This window comes from Primulina eburnea, chromosome 3 (assembly GCF_022965805.1).
Source record: "Primulina eburnea isolate SZY01 chromosome 3, ASM2296580v1, whole genome shotgun sequence".
NCBI lineage: Eukaryota > Viridiplantae > Streptophyta > Magnoliopsida > Lamiales > Gesneriaceae > Primulina > Primulina eburnea.
Window position 1 is genome coordinate 21,490,012 of NC_133103.1, and position 22,111 is coordinate 21,512,122.

At 34.7% G+C, this 22,111-nt stretch overlaps 1 non-coding gene across 1 annotated transcript; it reads right to left on the minus strand.

Annotated features, from left to right (window-relative positions):
- Positions 1-15,231: 15,231 nt before the first annotated feature.
- On the minus strand, positions 15,232-15,304 carry TRNAK-UUU (transfer RNA lysine (anticodon UUU)). Its single transcript has one exon. It is a non-coding gene; the product is annotated as a tRNA-Lys (tRNA).
- Between the last annotated feature and the right edge of the window lie 6,807 nt (positions 15,305-22,111).

Below are 22,111 nucleotides of genomic sequence, written 5' to 3' on the forward strand. Positions count from 1 at the left end.
TACACTTTATCATTCTCTATTAGGTAGCAAGACGTCTTTGAAAACAACGTTTCTTGTGAATACACTAGATCGACGATTTAAAGTACCGTCTTTTACCAAAATTTTTGTAGAATTTTGTGAGACTCCTCTTGAAAGTGCCACATATAGCTGACCGTGGCTGAACACATGGTTACGCAAAAAAACGCCAATATTTTGGATTGTTTGACCTTGTGATTTGTTTATTGTCAAAGCAAAACTAAGCTTTATGAGAAACTGTCGATGTGTCAGCTCAAATGGTAATCCAGAGTTATCTTCACTTTTCAAGGGCATTCTATGTAGAAAGAATATGGTGCTCTTATGAGGACCTGTTATGATCTCGGCATCTATGAAGTTTCTACCAAGACCGCGGCATATTAATCTTGTTCCATTGCATAGACCAAGTTCGGGCGCAACATTTCTCAAGAGCATGATCGGACTTCCTACTTTCAATATGATTCTATGCGGTGGCAAACCACTTGGAATGTTCGGAATATGAAGCATCTGCACTTCTATTTATATGTCTTTGGTAGTTTGACCGACGTCGGGCAAGATTTGTTTGTCGTTGTTCTTCTGTCATTAATTGTATTTGTGCTCGTCGTTGCGATGTGTTTATTTGACGCCTTTCATTTTCATTTCGATTGGTATGAGTAGTAGCCCATGTAGAAGGAGAAGACATTGAAGCTAAATAGTATTTAAACCTGTGACAATATTTATAAGGCAACTCTTATATATTTGTGTAAACATGTTTAAGTTTGAATGATTCAGGAAAAAAATTAACATAGTGAAAAAAAACATGTATAAACCATCCTTACGGAGGGACTGAAAACCAGTAACCATTGAGTTTAAGAGGAAGGAAACTTACCTTCTTTGAAAGATTGAATTGGAATTCGTGAAGCCAAAGGAAAAAACTCAGAGGAAAGAAATTCTGCAGTGAAAGGTATTCACCAACAAATTCAGAGGAAAGAAAGTCATCAAGATTACTATAAACATGTCACATCCAAATCCTTCAAGCCATAAAAACCCATAAAATAAAAATAGAATGAAAAATCATGAAAAGATGGTAAAATATTATTTTTAATTTTATAAAATTTAGTCGCAAAAGCACCCCGAGTCACATCCATTGAATTGAAGCCATAAAAAAATTGAAAAAATAACATTAAAAGGACAGAGAATTAAACGAATTATATGTTAAACTCCATGATCTGTAGACTTGTACAACAATAAACATATAATATTGAATGTATGATAGAACTAATACAATTAAAAAATGTATATTTTCTTACCTGGTATTGCAATGTAGGAGAAAATTTTAATAAATGTAGGTCGAGACAATTGAGAGTTGATTGAAATTGAACAGCTAATATAAACAGATTTAATAATATATTGACCATTCTCCCTCACTTTCAGTTGTTTGAGTCTAATGTTCTAAAAGTTTTGTGACATATTCACATTGTATTCAATAAAAAACTAAATAAAACAAATATTGCACTTGATGTAAATAGAAAAATTTTTGTTTTTCAATCCAACCAATTATGTTCAAAATGTAAGGGAGAACTGATGCTTGGTTCCATCTCACTATATTCTTTTTTTATTGTTCTTTTAATTCGTTTTTTTATAATTTAGAAAATACAGATGAAGCCATCTTTCTAGATAGCATAATCAAGAAAATAAAACTGGTGATAGTGTAAGGCAACAAACACTTTTTCGTGCTGTATGTTTGAAAGGATAAGATAGTGATAACAATAGTACAAAGCCCACAACATTAAAGGGAGGGCACTTTAGAATTTACAACTGCAAGAATCATTTTCATTCTTTCTGCCACCATCCAAACATACAATAATACACCACTTAATGAGGAACATCAAGACAGAGATTGCACAAGCATGATATAAAGCTTTCACCATCATCATCAGCAAACTAGATGTTGAGGGCATTTGATCCAATAAGCACCATTATATATATATATATATATATATATATATATATATATATATATATATATATATATATATATATATATATATATATAGTTATGTATATATATATGCTGATGATGTTGGTCAAAGCTTTGCAGGGTCTGAAAATTTAGCATACGCTTAAACTTCACCCCCGTCTGATCAAGAGAATGCAAAACGGGTGAGGCCATTCAATTTTGTATGGAATGCTATATCATCTTGTACGGTCCATTCTTCCTGACACGTGTTAGTTGAAATTTTCCCCATTCACATATAACAAACTCAAGGAAAAGCTTCAATTGATAGGAAAATTTTCAAAAGTCGGGTATCTTCCAAAAACCTTCCCATGGCATGTCTTTGCTTATGTTTTTTTTTTCTTTTTAAATCCGAAATATGATAGCACCGAAATGTCTTTCATATGTTCTACTACCTGATATTCCATCCTTGAATTGAGTTGAGCTAAGAACTCGAAAAAGTAAAGAATACATATTACATCACTGCATCATAAGTTACGTGACTAGTTCCATGATCCACAATTTATTTTTTTCGAAATCTCTGCAAAAGCAGCGCGTGATGACTTTATGACGCTGTCTTGAATTGAGAGAGAGGAATCTCATCAACAGATTTTCATTTCCCTGGGATCGGACATTTTTTTGGTCCCAAATCATATCTAAGATCGATCTCTTGAAACCCCAGCAGGGGTCGACTGACCTCTTCGTCACTATATGTGGCGCTAACCTCGCTGATATTGGTTTCTTTTCGGTAGACTGGCGTAGTGGCACGTCACCTCATCATCTTTCCATTCTTATTGATTCTTCAACATTAACACTAGGCTCGTTAAATATTCTATAAGCTTTACTAAATGATGAACAACCAACAAAAGATCCTTTGTCTGATTTAACATCAAACGTAGTTAACTGGTTTTTACCGTTATTGTGAATGAAGCACTTACATCCAAATATTTTGAAGTATGAAACCATATTTTTCTTTCCATGTCAGATCTTATAAGGTGTCTTTAAATGATTTTTATTAATCATTGATATGTTTTGAGTGTATGATGTGTTAACTGCTTCTGCTTAAAACCTTTGAGAAATACTAGAATCATCAAGTATATTTCTTTTTGCCTCCTTGAGAGTTCTATTTATGCGTTCAACTACACCATTCTGTTGTGGTGTTCTTACAGCTGAGAACTCGTGTCTGATTTCAAAATTTTCAAGAAACTGAGATAGATTTTGATTGACAAATTCAATTCCCCGATCAGATCTTATTCTGTCAATTCCAACTGATCTCTCATTTAAAATTCTTTCGAAAAGTTTTCTCAGTTGTGAAGCAGTTTGATCTTTGGATTTAAGAAAGATTACCAAAGTAAATCTTGAAGTCATCAACAATTACTAATGTGTATTTCATTTCCCCTAAGCTCATGACTGATATTTGACCAAACAATTCCATATGCATCAGTTCTAAGCATCAAGTCGAAGATATACTTCCTTTGTTTTTTGAAAGATGATCTAACTAGCTTCCCAAACTAATAAGTTGAACAATTTTTATCTTTTGAAAACTCGGTTTTTGGCTGACCAGTTACTAGTTCGTGGTTACTCAGTTGTACAATGGTTTGAAGTTTAGGTGGTTCAACATTTTATGTCATTATCAGTTCTTAGAGCAATGAAGCAGAATGATTCATTGGGCTGATTACTCTAACTAACTTTATATGTGTTACCACATCTATTCATGTCATAAGGATGTCTCCAGTTTTGTTCTTAACAGTACAAGTATGTTTTCTAAATTCAATTGAATGATTATGATCACATTCAACAAGCAAGACATCATCTATAATAATGTTACCATGATTAAGTTTACCTTACACACTGTTCTACTTTGAGAGGCGTCTCCAAAAATGATTTTGGGACCTATGTATTTGACTAGTTGTGATATTAATTATGCGTCTCCAGTCACGTGTCTTGAACATCCACTGTCCAAGTACCAGACTTAGTCTCTGGTCAGTTTTCCTATAACCTGCAATCACAAATATAAATAAATTTGGTACCCAAATCTATTTGGGTCATTAACTGATTAGTCTTTTAGGAACCCAGACTTGGATCAGTCGAACTGACTTTCATGTCGCTGTGTTCCAAATAGATTTACCTAGTTTTTGTGTGTTAGATGTGTTGTGTGCAGATGATACAACATGTGTTTTAGATCTGTTCGCCTTGTTGTTCATCCGATATCATTTTTGAATAGGCTTGCAATTATGATAATGAATGTAATAGCCATTTACAGAGTTCTGTTTGTGATAACTGGACCGCTTCAACCGGCTTACTGGGCTCAGGTTGTTTATGTACCGTAACTGATTTAACAAAGTAAATGTATTTATCTTTGAACGTATTCAGTTATGGCATAACACCGCTTGTTGATGGTTTATCTTGGCTATTAAAGCTAAACCAGTTTTGTCCCCAACTGATTTCTATAAACCTTGCATTTTAGTGAATGTGACTGATGACTTGTTCCAAACTTTAATCAGATTAGTTAGTCTTGAGTTTTCGGACTTCAACTGATGAATCACTGATTGATTCTAATCTTTTCCCGCTGTAAGCTTATCAATTTCCTCTTTGATATTAGACATTTTAATTGATTGTGAACAATCATTTTCAGTTTTGTTGTTGGTAGGATCAGTTTGCTTATCTTTAACTTCCTCAAAGGAGAGAGCAAGCTTACTGTACTCATTTTGTGATACCCTTGTCCCACATCGAAAAAATCAAAGATTTAAAATGAGTTTATAATGACTTACAATGGACTTATATAGCAACTTGGATTAATCATTTTCGTAAAGCGAGGACGAATACGAAGTAGTTGCTATAGGAGCCCATTGTGCAGTCACGCAGGCGCGGGCCCGGGCTCGAGGCGTGACAGTTGGTATCAGAGCAATGGTTCTGTAAAGGGTTGTGCTACCATCAGAGCCGGTCACCGGCATGAAACACCGGGAAATAACTGCTATACAGGGCAAAGTGCTACGTGCATGGGAGCCACCTCTTGAACCTGCGGGGTAAAGTGCTACATGACGGGGGCTACCTCTTGAACATGTAGGAGTCACCTCTAGATTCTCGATGCTGGTGGATCGAGGGGTCAGGCCGCGACGAGGACGTCGCGTTCTGAAAGAGGGATGATTGTGGTACCCTTGTCCCACATCGAAAAAATCAAAGATTTAAAATGAGTTTATAATGGCTTACAATGGACTTCTATAGCAACTGGGATTAATCATTTTCGTAAAGCAAGGACGAATACGAAGTAGTTGTTATAGGATCCCATTGTGCAGTCACGCAGGCGCGGGCCCGGACTCGAGGCGTGACACATTTACTATGTCATGTAGGGTATGAATAAATTCTTCACGTGTAAAATCAGTATAACTGAAATCAAATACATGTTCTCTGCTTAGATTGCAGTCCAGCAACATCAGCCATGAGACATTTCACATCTTATTCATCATTAGAGCTGCTTGAGCTCTCAGTTTCTAATGCATCACTGTAAGTTTTTGACCATTTTTATTTGATTTATTTAGCTACTAGGGTTTCATGCTTCTTCCTGTATGATTCTGGTCATCTTTTGATATTTTCCTTTGCTCGAAGGGATTCTTTCCCTTATCAACTTATTGCAGTTGTCCTTCTTCGGCTTGGGACAGTAAGCTATGAATTGACCAGTTTTAGCACGTGTCAGTTCTTCTTTTGATTCATTCCTATGGTAATTCCTTTGGAATGATTCTTGATTCTTTCTCATAAACCTTCCAAACTTTCTGATGAACAATGACATCATGTCATTACTCATTTGTTCAACAGTCTTCTCGACTGAAACTGTTGGCTCCAGTTTAAGAGCGCCAAGGGAAGTTGTGACTGGTGGAACTGATGGTTCACCCTCTCCTGTTTGCATTTCAAATTCATATGCTTTCAAGTCTGCAAAAAAATCATGTAGTTCCACCTTGTTAAGATCTTTTGATTCTCGCATGACCATAGTTTTAACATCTCACTCTTTGGGAAGGTCATACATCACTTTTACAACAACTTCTTTGTTTGAATACATTTTTCCTAGTGCATTCATTTCATTTACGATGCTGCTTACCCATTCATCAAACTTGTTCATTGACTTGTCAAACTTTATTTTGATGTTATCGAATTTTTGCACGGCAACTGAGAGGTTTGATCATTTCCTTCACATAGCTGGATCAGCTTCTCCCAAATTTCTTTGACATATTTGCACATTTTGATATTGCTGAAGGTGTTTTTGTCCAGCGTCTTGTAGAGAATATCATTGGCAACATTATCCATATTTTCCTTCCTTTTACCTTCAGTTGTCTACTCATCGCGTAGCTTCTCAATGCGATGAGGTGCTCCATCAGTTAGAGCAACTGCAGTATCCGCCTTCATTATTTTCATTGGTCCGTCAGTTATGACGTACCACATATCATCATCTTGTGCAGCTAGATGAGCCTGCATTCTAATTTTTCAGTCATCAAATTCTTCTCTGTAAAATATGGGAATTTTATTGAACGAAGACATGGTTATCAAATGTGTGTGTTTGGAAATATTCAAGACAATTCTAACCGATTTTATACCACTTGTTAGAATCGGTTAATATAGGTTATGTGTTTAGAAGGAGAGTATTGAATAAATACATCGGCTTTATGAAATTTTTTTCAAATATGAATCAACTTTTTAAGGAACTGATCCTAAAATCTTTTATGTCTATATCGATCAGTTAACTAATCATTTTAGTGTGGAAACAAACTGAAAGATAGATTGAATATTATGGCTATGATATCTTGATAACTGAATGAATAAAAAGATGGGCACAAAATTTTTTATGGATGTTTAGAGATTTCAAATGCTTCTATTTTACCCTTTCTAAATATAGGAATTCATTAAAAGACTTTGATTAATTATAATGGAATGCAATAATCCACTTTTTTTGGACTTAAAGAATGCCGAACTGAAACTCTTAGCCTTTCTTTTCACTAATCAGTTGATAACTGAATAGCTCGAAAAAGTAGCATGAATACTACAAATATATCAATGAAGTATGAGCTAGAATTTGCGATTTGAAAAATGAATAGAATCAAAAGCGAATCACAACTAATTGATTGTTCTCGCTGTTATTGTTGTTCACAATCATTAACCATTTTCACAACTGAACTCATTAGTTATATATAGTCTTTGATTCCAACGGTCATATTGAATGTATTTAATTATTAATATTCGTTGAATTGTCTTTTAGTCTATGTAGATGACTTTTTCTGATAGAGGTACGACGTATCAGAATGTTATGCTTCATCTGTTCTGCTTTGGTATGGACTGTCAGTTTATCTGCTGATATTCAAATTGCAATTGATGACATGACTAACTGATCAGGAGTCAAACTGGTCAACTGAGCAGTTAAGCCGGTCTACTCAGTCCTAACTGATATCCTTTCAGTTTAACACTAGTTCAGTTTTCGGTTATTCTATACCAGTTCTGCGAATAACACATTCAGTTCTTCAGATCCATTATCGGTCAGTTTGTCAATCTTCGAATCATCAGTTTGAGATTTTACTAATTCCTTTGAGAACTTTAGTTTGTTTACTTCAGTTCTACTTGGTCCGATAAGTTTGATAAGTCTCCTTTAGTTTAGTTATGTTCTTTCAGTTCTGGTCTTCTGATCTGTTACTGGTTAGTTTGTCAAACTTTAAAACTTATAAATTCCAACACGGTGTGGTAAGTCGTGCAGTAGTAGGCAATTTCAAAGTGTTATAATTGTCAAAAGCTTTTAGTGAAATACTTTCGCAAAGGAAAATGGATGATGTAGGAGTATTGAAGTCTCCAAACATCCAGAAACAAATTTATGTAATTTATTTTGAGTTACTTTGCCATAACTTTCAATTTGATATCCTAGCTGATCACACACACTTAAGTCATTTCGTGTTCAAACTTAATCTGTGAGCTTATTTTTACGCAATGGCAAACTACTGACTTATTGACACCCAATCGACAAGAATTACATTTCACTGTTGATAAACCAACCGAATATTTCCAGACTTTTTTTGAGATTATTCGTTCATCGTCCTCTAAATCAATATGTAATCCTAAAAAAGCTATAATCGATTAACGCAACAGCGTAGACCATTCAACCGTAGAAATCGGAAGTAAAGCACTCAGCTCCAATTATAGATTTGGGAGAAAAAAGCCTGCGAGAGTTGTTGCTACGTATGAGGACATGTTTCCATCGCGATTGTAGTTCTGGATTCTTTGGAACTGATGACAAAGGTAAGTGGATTTAAAATTAGTAAAATCAAGTGTTAAATTAATTCGACAAATGGTTTGATTTTAAATTCTCAAGTCCATTGGACTGCCAAGCAAGTGTACAAAGGATTTGGACTGATTCCCAAGCGGACTCTAAAAGTGTGTTTGATTGTTTAAAAAATAGGGTGATTTAGATATAGATTTGGATTTTAAATTCAAGGATTTAGAATTTCATTTGGTTTTTAGTTTGAAATTTACAAATGCTATTTAGAAATCCATTTCTTGTTGGAGAAAATTGGATTTAAATTTGAAATTTTATTAAAGTAACATTTGATCTTTACATAAATAATTTTTTAGATCATATTATTCACAATTTTAATAATTCAAAAACTTAAATTAATCTTATCATATATTTTCAAATAAAATTTCAAATATATATTTGTTATGCAAACTACATAAACTCTTATGTAATGAATTAACTATTATTAGCGAAAACAAAATAAATTATTAAAATAAAATAATCAAAGTTAACATCTAAGTATTCGAATTTAAATTCAGTTAAATAAATTATTTCAAATTAAATATTCAACCAAATCTTGATTTTTTAGATAGAAAAAAATTATTATTATATTAATAATTGTTCAATCTTCATGACAACTATGAGAATAGATAAAATTCGAGTTGATTGTTCACATATATGCATCTAAACATTTAATTATTATCAAAAAAATATTGAACTTTTGGGATATATGTAGCATCCAAATAAAAGATAGAGGAACCTTGATCAATGTGAATGATGTCGGTGCAGGTTTAAGGTAAAAGAAATACTTCTGAACGCTGTTGGTGGCTGACGATGGGAGATGAATGTAGAGCCCAAATTCAGTACACGTAAAACTCATGTATTTAATTAAATTGTTAAATCATTTATTTAATTTTAAAATGAGTTTAGCGATGCATGATTTATGAAATTTAATTATTTTAAATTATTTATGTTTATGTGATCCACGTTAAAATATTTTCTCGAGTTTCATGTTTTAGGCGATTATTCGATGCGGGATCGAGGAAAAGAGACCGACGATAATTTTGGCAATTTTAAAATGTGATATTTTATTTTAAATTAGGATTGAGACATTTTATATTATTTATTAAGTTTTTAACATTTTAAAGCCTATTTTAATTTACTAGGTGATTTTTACAATTTTAAAACTTTTAAATTTAGCATTTGTGTGTTTTATTTTGTTAATTAGGGGATTTTGTAAAAGTAGGGAGGATTAAATTTTTAATTAACACTTTTATTACCCCTAATTAAATCTAAACACACACACACACTTGCACGGTTTACATCCACACACAATTTCATTGCACTTTCATTTCGTTATTTTAAAAGAAAAGTAGGGTTCTTAGAACAAGAGAGCAGCCCCCCCTCTTCAGTTTTCCAGCAGATTTTCGTTGGGTTTCTTCAAGAGAATCGTTCCACGATCGTCCCGGATCAACCCTCGTACCGTTTCTGCTTCGGTATCGCCGTATCGTGAGTTTTAAATATCAAAAGGCATAAATAGTATTTCATTCTTCCATCGATCTTGTCATATTATATGTTTTGTTGTTTATTATGCGTGAATTTAATTAATGTATGTTGTGCAAAGTATGAACAAAAAATTTGTTGGATCGGTTTTGAAACGATTTTAGATCTGGAAACTTGAAATTAGCTGTCATTTTAAATATTGTGACTTTTGGTCGATTTTTTGGAAAAACTTTAAACATATAAAACGTATAACTTTTCGATACCTTCGATTTGACAGTAAATTCGTAATTTTTGGACAAGAAACGAGTGAGTTATGAATGTTTTCGTGGGACTGCTCAAACTGTAATTTTCTGAAAATATGTTCTTGACGTGTTCTTGAAGTTTAATTGGTGCAGACTTCGTTGGCAACCGTTGGAAGATCGCTGATGCGTTTAGGTATTGTGAGTATGATGTTGGGATGAGTTTTGATACTTCGTTTCGTGTCGATGATCCTTGGGTGCATTAGAAGTCATAGGAAAAGCTTTGGTGTTAAATTATCGCGTTCACAGGTTGTGTTACGTTGTTTGTGTTGCGTAGTTGTTTTGGAGCGTTTGTTTGAGTTTGAATCAGTGACATAGCATCCTAGGATGAGTCTTGAGGTGTTGGTTCACGGTCCGTATGATCGAGTGAGTAGGATTAAGTCACAAGTGTAGGGAATTCCGTTGGTTCACAATTCCAGTAGGTACATAGACCCGAAGCCGGACCCTTACACAGGGTCTGTGCCCTTGTTTCCTTCGAAATGCGAAATTCCAACATCTACCCGGACCCGTACCCGAATCCTTACATGGGTCCGTGTACTCCTAAAAAAAATTAAAATTAAATTTTAGGGATTGTTTTGAGGTTTGATGTCATGATTTAGTACGATGATTAAACGAGGTCGAGTCCCGAGAGATTTAGAATGTCATAAGGAAAGTTGTCATTTTCGGGTGTAAGCATTACTATACATCTAAGTTATGCAAGATAGGTATTCGAACTCATGTTATTATGTGCAGCAGTGGCCCCAAGCGAGATCCAATAAATCCCTCAACGCCAAGTAAGTATGTTCGAAGTGCAAAAGAAAATATTTTATGTTTTTGAGGTATGCTAAAGGTCTCGTGACCAAATTATGAACGAGTTTGGAAGTCGGTGAACGTGGTCGAGGACCTCTCCACCTCGGTAAAGCATGACCGGGTTTAAATCAGGATTGGAAAGCGGTAAAGCATGACCAGAGACCAATCCACGCGGTAAAGCATGACCGGGGATCTCATGTATGTGGCAGTGGATTTTCTCTGTCAGCCCCGTCTGATCAGGCACATTTATGTATGGTTCACTTGTTTTGAAACATATCTCTACGCAAAATGATGTTATGTATGCTCAAGTATGTATGATGGAAGTATGTTTAAGAAAAGTTCTATGATGATGACACGTCTACGTTTATGCTACTACGTTCAAGTTTCAAGTATGTTTATGTTATTACGTTCAAGTTTCAAGTATGTAAGCCCTACTTTAAAGATGCATGTGGTTTTATTATGCAGTACTTGTTATCTCCAGTTTATACTTCTAGACTTGATCGATGCAGGTGAGGATGACTTTGAGGAGATGAGAGGTGGGGACCAATGAGCCAGCTTGGACTGCGCAGGAGGCTAAACCCGATGACCGCTCATGTTTTAAGATTTTATGTATGACGATTTTAATACTCTGATTTCACGTTATGGTTTACGATGTTTAAACAAGTGTTTTTCTTGGGTAAAATTTATTTGTGATATCTTTTATTGCAAATATTTTGGATGAACATTTTATTGATGATCGAAATTTGAAAGTTTATTTTATATTTAAGAAAATTTTTATTTTTCCGTAAATTTTAAATAATTTAAAAGTACGGTACGTTACAATGAATGTTGTGGCTTCTAAAAAAGGAAGGTGAATGGAAGAAAAGTGACAAATGACGCGAAGAAAAATAAAAAAGATAAAAAAGAGAATAAATATTTGAATGAGTTATATTTCATTGAAATCTAAATCCTACCAAATCTTCTCAAATTCGTAGTGATTTGAGCCAACATAATAAAATCATTGCAAATCCCATAGAATTTTTCAAAATTCGATTCCTTTATTAAATTCTATGAAACCAAAGAGTGAAAACATGATTCACACATCCAAGTCCCATCAAATCCAAGCTTCGAAACAATGTGTAAAGGATTTTGTAATGAGTGGATCTCATTTGAGACTGTCTCACAGATCTTAATCTGTTATACGGGTCAACCCTATGGATATTCACAATAAAAAGTAATACGCTTAGAATAAAAAATAATATTTTTTCATGGATGACCTAAATAAGAGATCCGTCTCACAAGTACGACCCATAAGACCGTCTCACATAAGTTTTTGTTTTTTGTGATATCTCATTCATTTTTTTCCAGATTATTATAACCAATAATCGGCTACATCTCTTTTTTGTTGGGGGCCCACGGCCAATCTTCGAGAAGAAAAACCCATGTATTAATTATTATAATACATATTTCAGTAGCGTATACACAAATATATCTTACAATATATAAATAAACACAAGAAGTAGAAAAACAAACATAAATTAAATATTATTTTTACCATATATATTAGCTAGCAAAAAGAGGATATGCAAAAGGGAATAGATCCTAAATTGGAAAAAAAAAAATTAATTAAAAAAAAACACACATTTTTCATCTTTCAAGATAAATTCGGAAAATTGATTGTTTGAGCCGCCTTGTCAGTAAATCCATCTCCCATAAATTTTCACAATATATAAAGTTTTAGATGAGAAAAGAAAATTGAAAGCTAAATAAACTGTGAAAGGACGGACATTCTCTGGTAGCTAATGATTTCAAAATTTGTGATATACATTATTTTCATTTTTTGAAACCTGTACATATACATTAATAAAACCATGGAGAATTGGAAATAAACCATGGACACAAACAAAAATATGGAACATGCCTTTGTAATAACACATAAAAAATTACTAATCAATAATTACTATATTACTTCATTTCACTTTGAACTACATTTTCTGGTAATCAATCTTCTCATGAATTGCTTACAATGACAGAAAGGAATCCTTGTGCTAAACTTTCAATGTACAAGAGAAACCAAATTCATATTGGGTTGTCTATATAAAAAACAGAAAGAAGAAAAACAAACATTCAATATCTCATGAACCAGTAATTATGGGAAAAAAATGGTAAATAAAAAAAAATTAATATTATAAAACAAAGAATTCCAACCAATATAACAACATAATAGAGGATTTGGAGCACGCATGGGCTTAGCTCAGTTGATCAGTGACCGACGAATTCGGTTGGGATTAATTCTAGCAAGCGGACTAAGTCAAGTTATAGTAAATGGACAGACGTCCAAGTATCGATCCCACAGAGACTATTATTTAATTACTAAGATTCAATTATTTTATTTAATCTAGGCAAATAATAATGAGTGATTTGATTTTTATTTCAACTACGTGGATTTTAAACTAAGTTATGCTAATTTAATGACTAGATCAAATATCAGGGAAGTTGGGACTTGGGATTTTCAAATTTAAATAAAATGACCGGGAACACACGACGGTAACAAACTTTAATTATTATCATGCACTGGAATTATTTAACCACAAATTATTCGATATCACGATGCAATTCCCTAATTTAATCATAAATCTATTTCTAGAATTTATAATCCTATTTTTATTTAATAGTCCAATGATTTCTAATTGAATTTAATTAAACAAAAATGCATTTATCAATGAAGGAATTACAGCTGTCGCCTGAAATCGCACACTGAAACCGAATACTATTTCTAGTCGGTTTAACCGCGTGTTGATTAATATTTTCGAAGCTAAATTCAATCTATTCTCTTTCGAGTCAAGATTGAACAACAAACATGCAATTAATTGGCCAAATTAAAAGCAAGAAAATTACGCAAATATTAATCAATAACAAGAAATAATTTCATAAATCAAACAATTCAATGAATAAACAAAAATCAATCGTTTGTTCCTATCGTGGTCCCGATCATAAAAGAAAACTACTCCATAAATTCAAAACTAAAATCAAATTTAATAATTGAATTCATGTTTGACAATGAGAAAATAAAAGGGAAGAGAAATCTCAATGACGGTGTGCGGATCTTGCGTGTAAATTGCGCTGTCTTGTCCTCTCGTTTTTCCCCAGTCGTCGCCGTCTTCCCAAAGTTTCAAAGCTTGCGCCTTTTCTCCCTAAAAGTCGGCTGCCGTCTCCAATATTCAACAACCCTCTCGTGTTAGGTTTTTTTCTTTTTATATCTCCAAACTCACGAACAAAATCTTTGCCAAATTCTCGATCTGATATTGCATACACGGACCCCGTGCTTGCATCCGGGAAAGGGTCCGTGTAGATTCTGCCTCAAAATTCTTCCGGAACACTGGACACGGACCCCGTGTAGAGGTCCGTCCTGGGGTCCGTCAGCATACTGGATTTGTATTCTTTCTCGAGGATGGCTGACACGGACCCCGTGTAGGGGTCCGTCTGGCGGTCCGTGCAGACACTCTAAGTTGGGTTCTCGGCAATTGAATGGCACGGACCTGTCTCCGGGGTCCGTGCCTGGGCCCGTGCTTCTTCGGGTGATTTCTTCTTTATGGTTGAATGACACGGACCCGTCTCCGGGGTCCGTGTATAGGCCTTTGTTTCCCAAAGCTTTTGTGTTTTCTCCTATTTTTCCGAGTATTTCTGATGTGGCGTTGCGAGGCTTGACTTTTCTTCCATTTCTTTGGTTTACACCCACTTTTGGTCAAACCTGCAAACAGCCATAATGAGACGAAATAAGCGCAAAACTCGGAATAGAAAATGCCAAATAAGCACGAATACGACAAAATAAAATCCCTAAAATGCTATATAATTCGTGCTTATCAATCAGCAGCAGTAAATCTTGGAGCAATGATCAGAGATCGAGTCTCGCAAGCGGCAGTGTGGGAGTTAAATTCCCTCCAATGAGGGGGAGCTCCTTGTGCGCGGCGTAGCATAAGGTCTAGCTGTTGCTGGTTGGATGAGTCACCATGATTTACCTCCTCTCACATTCCTGTCGAGCCGAGGGGTGAGGGGCGCCTAAGGTGAGCGATTTCACCTTTTAGAGCAATAATAGAGGATTTGGAAACAACCCTCTATAAATCCGATGTTAGGCAAGATCCCAAGTATAGTGTCAATAATGAATGAATGATAAATTAAATCTATACATCACATTATTTGACTTGGCAACAATGTTTGTATATAATCTCTATAAATTAGAATCTACATGCTTTTGAAATTATATATATAATCTAACTAAATTAATGAATTTTTGGTCGGGTTCAAACTTCAAACCACATATTCGGTTTTATTTATAATATACAAAATAAATAACTATATTAATTTGTATCAAGATTTTATAAAATGAAATTGAAAAAATAGTAGTGAAACGCCGTCTGTGGGAATCGAACCCACGACCACATGGTTAAAAGCCATGCGCTCTACCAGCTGAGCTAAGACGGCTTAGTCGTTGAGAAAGTTAATACTATTAATATCATTTATTAAATGTTGGAATCCATTCATCTAAATTTCCGAAACGCGCGTTTAATTCGATCATTCATATTTTCAGAACTCCTTTGTATTCTTCGATTATGTGGCACATACAAAATACACAAAGAAAATATAGATATGTAAGCAATATGACACATGTTAAAAGAAGTAGTGTGTACAAATTGAAATTGGCGATGGCTAAGAAAATTTAGATGCGCACACGATTTTTCTTCTGACTCTCGGTTCCCGATACACTCATCGATGGTATGAGAAATGCATATAAATAGAGCGATTGAGGTCCCTAAACACACACCTCATAAGAAAAATTTATACCACCATCTATTGAGAGGGTGGAGTGCTTAGAAGGCATCAACCGAGAAGAAAATCGGAGAAATCAAAATTTTCAATGGCCGGAAGTAACACTCGATTTAAGCTTCTGCATATTGTTCGTGTATATGTAAAAACATGATTTTGAGAAAATCTATATCATTTGGTATCAGAGTCATGATACCTCTGCCTTGAAAATTTTGCTTCTGAGAATTTAACGTAAGAAGTTTGAAGATCTGATAAAATAACTTATCTGATAATTTTGTCCTCGGTTCCACCTTTAAAATCTTCCTTGAATCTTGAAAAATAAAATAAGAATTTTTTTTTGGGAGCTAAATATTTTCGGAGATGCTATGGGTTTTTTCTGAAAATGGAGATGTAGAAGACGAAGCATATACAAATGAGCTGCCTTCACATTTCATACAATTAATATGAATTCAACATATCACGTGAAACATTCAATGTTCTACAGAATTTTTGAATTCACAAGTAACATTAAATGCTCAAGGGCCTATATGTCATTATATGAATTTGCTGTCGGTTAAGGTTTATTATTTAAAAAATAATAATTATAATACTAATAATAATTAATATACATGTGTATATATATTGTTGGAAACCCACAACTTTTGACAATTGAAATATTTGTCAATTTTCGGTAATTTTTTGTAATTGTTATTATTATTATTTTAATAATAATAAATAAATAATGATTAATATACTATTAAGTTATATGTATAATTCGGTATATATATAACATTTGGTTAAATAATTTATACACATTAAAATAATTTCAAGTTCGACGTAATTTCTAATACATTTTAGAAATTATTTTTGCATGTTAGATAAAATGTCAAATATTATGAATAAGTGTTTGATGTGTGTACATGCAAATTTAATATTATACTTGCATTTATTTTTTAAAATATTTTTTAAATACAAATTGTATTGAAAAATATTTTGGAAAAACAATATTCACATTGTGTTCATATTAAATTATATTAAGTTGTTTATAATTTTAAATGAACAAATCAAGTAAGATGTGAATATAATAAAATATTTCAGATATTCACAAACGAACAAATAATCCTCACTTTACCACTACTCTGATAAAAGAGAAAAACTGATGAGGAGACCACATTTTTATGTAAATGTGATCCTCACATCATTCTTAATTATGAAATTAAGGGGATTTGGATCACATAATGGACATCAATTGTAATTAATTATATAAGCATAATAAAATTTACCCCACAAGAATTTTTATTATATTTATATAACTAATTAGGTTAAAATATCAAATTATATTTTTCTTAATTTACCCACAAGTAGGGGTGTTCAAACTTCGGATAAAACCGAAAAAACCGAAAATCCAAACCGAAAAAACCGAACACTAAACCGAACCGAAAACCGAATTTTATAATTCGGATATAAATGTTAAAACCAAAATTAATTTGGTTCGGTTTCGGATTACAAATGTCAAAACCGAACCAACCGAAAAAACCGAAATTTAATTAAATTAATAATGTTATTTTTATTTTATATTATTTATTGAGATGATATTAGTGAATGAAGAATTATTTTGAATAATACTTAGTTGATTGTTGTTTATGTAATTCATTTATACTTTATATTTAAATATTTTACTAAGAAATCATTTAAGAAGATAACATATTATATTTTATAATATATTTATATTATTAATTTAAATAATTGTATCAAAACCGAAATAACCGACCGAAATAACCGAACCATTTCGGTAGAAACCGAACCGAACCGAAGAAAAATGGTTCGGATATCGGATTACATATTTGTAAAACCGAAAACCGAAAAAACCGAAATAAAAAACCGAAAACCGAACCGAACCGAACCGACCGATGAACACCCCTACCCACAAGTGAAGTAGAGAAACAGTTGGGACAAAGCATCAAGTTACTTCGATCGGATCGAGGTGGTGAGTACTTGAGTGCCAAGTTCCAAGAGTATCTTAAGGAGAATGAGATTCTCTCGCAGTGGACTCCGCCTGCTACACCCCAGTTGAATGGTGTTTCGGAGCGTCGTAACAGGACTTTGATGGACATGGTTCGGTCTATGATAGGGTTCACGGAGTTGCCGCCATCCTTTTGGGGATATGCGCTTGAGACAGCGGCACTGTTGTTGAACAATGTCAATTCAAAGGCAGTTGATACGACAAAAAATGAGATATGGATGGATAAGCCTCCCAAGTATTCTTATCTTAGAATATGGGGGTGCCCTGCTTATGTGAAGCAGGTAGTGGGAGATAAATTGGATAGTTGATCCATTTTATGTTATTTGTGGTATATCCAAGGAATTCAGTTGATTATTATTTTTATCATCCCCAAGAAACAAAGGTGTTTGTTTCTAGGAATGCAACCTTTTTGGAAAGGGAATTCTATTGGATAAAAAAGGCGAGATGATCGAACTCGAAGAGGTTCGAGAGACACCAACAATTATAGAACCCACATCCGAAGAGCCAAGAGAGGATATACAAGCTCCTAGAAGATCCGAGAGTCTCGAGACCACCTATGAGGTATGGTCTGCTTCTTGAAGAGGGCCATGATGAGCCTAACCATGGATGTATTCCAAGGACCTTCAAGGAAGCGTTATCTGATGCCGATTCATCCAAGTGGCTTGAAACAATGGAATCTGAGATGAATTCCATGCATTCGAATCAAGTGTGGAATCTCGTGGATTCACCTGAGCGAATTGTTCCCATAGGGTGTAAATGGATTTGCAAGAGGAAACTTGGGGCGGATGGGAAGGTATTGACCTTCAAGGCACGATTGGTGGCAAAAGGATATACTCAAAGACAAGGAGTTGACTTTGAGGAAACCTTTTCTCCAGTTGCAATGTTCAAGTCTATATGGATATTGCTAGCCATTGCTGCATGGTATGACTATGAGATATGGCAGATGGATGTCATGACAACCTTTCTTGATGAGGATATTAAGGAAGGGATTTACATGTCTCAACCTGAAGGGTTTACATCTGTCGGAAGTGAGCATAGGGTATGCAAACTTCAAAGATCTATTTATGGTCTAAAACAGACATATAGGAGTTGGAACCTTATATTCGATAGTACAATCAAAGAGTTTGGTTTACTAAGAATCCTCAGGAACCCTGTGTGTATAAGAAGGTCAGTGGGAGTGCTGTGACATTCCTGGTGCTGTATGTTGATGACATTCTACTCATTGGGAATGATGTAGGAATGTTGCAATCAACTAAAATATGGTCAGCGAGTAAGTTCTCGATACAGGACTTGGGTGAAGCATCTTTTGTATTGGGAATACAGATCTATAGAGATAGATCGAGAAGATTGCTTGATCTCACCCAGTCCACATACATTGATACCATCGTGAAGCGGTTCTCGATGGATGAGTGCAAGAGAGGACATCTACCAATGTTTCATGGCGTGTCCCTATCCAAGTCTATGTCTCTCAAGATTGATGCAGAGATAGCGGCGATGACAAGCATTCCTTATGCATCTACGATTGGTAGCATCATGTATGGGATGATATCTACACGTCCTGACGTGGCTTTTGCACTAAGCGTAGTGAGTAGATATCAATCCAAACCCGGTCTTCCACACTGGAAAGCTGTGAAAGACATCCTCAAGTATTTGAGAAGGACCAATAAGTTGTTCTTGGTCTATGGGGGTGGAGAACTGAAATTGGAAGGCTATACCGACTATAACTTCCAAAGCGATATCGATGACTCGAAGTTCAATCTCTGGGTTGATATTCATGCTCAATGGTGCTGCTGTCTCTTGGAAGAGTTCCAAGCAAGACAGTACTGTGGATTCCACCACTGAGGCCGAATATATTGCAGCATCAGATGCAGCAAAGGAGGCTGTTTGGATAAGGAATTTCGTCCAAGAGTTGGAGGTCATTCCTAATAGAGTTGCTCATGTCCCGGTGTTGTATGACAACACGGGAGCTATAGCTCAAGCAAATGAGCTGAGGTCTCATCATAAATCCAAACATGTATTGAGAAAGTACCACATCCTCCGAGAGATTGTGGAAAGAGGAGATGTCTCGATTGACAAAGTCGGCTCCACAGATAATGTTGCTGATCCGCTAACTAAGCCTTTACCTGGACCATTATTCGAGATGCATCGCGAATCGACAGGTTTAAAGCATATGGGTAGTTGGCTCTAGTGCAAGTGGGAGATTGTTAGAATAGGTGCACGTCGAGCCAAGTGTTGGCCGAGTGTTCACAATGAAACTCTATGTATAAACGATATTTATTTTATAATATTTGAAATTATTATTTTGGCACATCTTTATCTGTATACCTATGCTAGTTGTATAGATAAAGCCCTTGAATAAACAAATAGTAGAAAGAATGTGAGATGCTCATATGATGAGTATCATGAAACTCATATTTGGAATACTGTATATTCTAAACAGTTTCTAATCGATTCAGCCGCCGCTAAGAAGGATATAGGCCGCTCGAGTTCGAGACTAGTATCTGCGATGTGAGTACCATGTTTCATTGGTAGGGGACATTGTGATGTCTGAGCATGCAGATAGGTGCTCCTGGTAGAGTGCACTGAACAACCTTCCATAAAGGACTTTCCAAGTGGTTCTCACTTATCGAGTGGAAACGTCCTAGTTTATGGTTGTACACCATCAGTCCTTATGACCAGGGACAACATTGAGACTCTATGTGCTAGCATTACACTTTGACTTGTTTACCGACTCTCAAGGGGTCATCAGGTGGCAAGGTTGGGTGTTTTGTCGAAACATATATGAGTCGATGCATTGTAGTCGGGTATTCACCACTTACCTTCGGGTATGGATATCTTATGTGTATGTAGTATGAAATCTCTGATCAGAGTATGTTGGTAATTATGAAAGGGGTTTCATAGATTACACCATCGATGCAACTACAACATGACACATAGTATCGATTCTTTGACAACTCTCGATATATCAATGGTTGTCGAATCGGTCGGGATATATGAGTTAAAGGGACCGTACTGTATGCTAATCATAATTGAATGGTTCTTGCAGGCACTATCATTTGATACCTAGGGAATCATGTAAGCGATGCTGCTAGGCGTTTAACATGATTGGTTGGGTACTATCAGACTCGAGTTCTGACGTTCTTGTTATCAAGGAGTTGATAAGTAAGAATGGAGTAATTGAGGTATGCTCATATAAGGACATGTTTAGTCCGAATCACATGGAGATGTGAACCCACGGCTAGTTGTATCAATGAACCATTGAGGGCCACACAAGTACTAGCTTTCTAGATCCCGTTGAGAAGTAAAATATTTCAATGTATTGAACGGCTTATAAAGGAGTTTATAAGCGTAAGAAAAAATAGAAGTATGACTTCTATGAGAGAAATGTAATTTTAATTTATGAATGTGTTCCTAAATTAAAAAGTTGGCCAAATAAATAATGTATTTGAAAATTGTGATTTTCATAAACATTATTTTGGACTAAATTAAATTAATTCAAGTGTTGAATTAATTAAATCATATTGGGTCTTGTAGAGCCAATAGTAAAATAATTATTCAACTAGTAACTTGAGTAAATTCAAGTAATGTTTAATTAGTCTCAAATATGTTTGAGATAATTAAATTAAGTCCATGGGTTTTTAATTGTTAAAAACCATATAATATTGCATGCATGGGAGGTGAAAGGTTGGGAGATAACTTTTTTTATTATCAAGACTTGGGATGATAAAAGTGTTTTAATTTTTCCCACAATCAAGACAAGTCTTCCTCTCCCATATTTGAATGAAGCATGGCCGAAACTTGCAAGTATATTCTCTCCATATTTTTATCTCATACTTGTTCTTCAATTGTTGGAGAATAACACTCACTTCTCAAAGAAAAATCAAATTGTTGGAGAATAACACTCACTTCTCAAAGAAAAATCCTCATATTTTTCTAGTGAAAAATATGAGGGGATCTACCTAGTTGGTGGTGGGCTTGATTTTGAAGGAAGGACTCAAGGACAAGGAGAGCTTGTAGATTTGTCTTACCTTTGAAGAGCCAAGTTGTTTACAACTTGGTTGGAGCCATTACATCAATCTTTGAGATTGATAGGTAAATTTCTCAACACCCTATGTATGACAAAGGTGTTTAGTATATGTTACACACTAGTACAAAGGTGTTCATTTTTACTCAAAAATTTCGATTTTATGCCATAGAAAAGATATTTGAACTTCCGTTGCGCATTTGAACACCCTAAAATCGATCCCTTTCAAGTGGTATCAGAGCTAAGGGTACCAGTTTTTGTGTATTATATGCGTAATATAATATTGAGATCGATTTTTAACCGCTTGGGATATATTTTGCAACCAAAATCAAGGCTTGTTGGGGGCAAATTTCGGACAGCATGTTGCTGCCCGTTTCGGGCAGCAAGGGCAGCCCGAGGGGCTGCCCGAACAGCCCCGATATTTAAATAAAAAAAATTT